This window comes from Cynoglossus semilaevis, chromosome 12, assembly GCF_000523025.1.
Source record: "Cynoglossus semilaevis isolate Cse_v1.0 chromosome 12, Cse_v1.0, whole genome shotgun sequence".
Classification (NCBI taxonomy): Eukaryota; Metazoa; Chordata; class Actinopteri; order Pleuronectiformes; family Cynoglossidae; genus Cynoglossus; species Cynoglossus semilaevis.
Window position 1 is genome coordinate 566,757 of NC_024318.1, and position 418 is coordinate 567,174.

Genomic DNA, 418 nt, shown 5'->3' on the forward strand with positions numbered 1-418 from the left:
TCCGGATCGCTCTGGAAATTAGGCTCGACTAACCTTGGACTCTGACAAAGCTGAACTTATTTAATTAGGAAAAGGTCAAAGGTCAGGGCAGCTCATTCTGCTCAGCAGTGGATTTTTTTTAGCTCATTATATTTAGGTTCATGTTGCACGGCCTTTAAACCTGGTCAGAAATGAGGACTGAAAAAAAAAACAAAAAAAAAAAACGTTATGTTGTTTTAAAGGTTTTTTTTTCTCTTGTTTTTGTTGTTGTTGTTGTTGTTGTTGTTGTTGTTGTTGTTGTTGTTGGTTCAATTCCTGGTCTCCCTGTGTGTTTGAGTTTTCACCAATTTGTGTATGATATACATTATATACGGCGTGTGTTGAGGGGGGGGTAATTAAGTGGTGTAGTTGTATGACTATTACTAAAGTAGTTGTTATT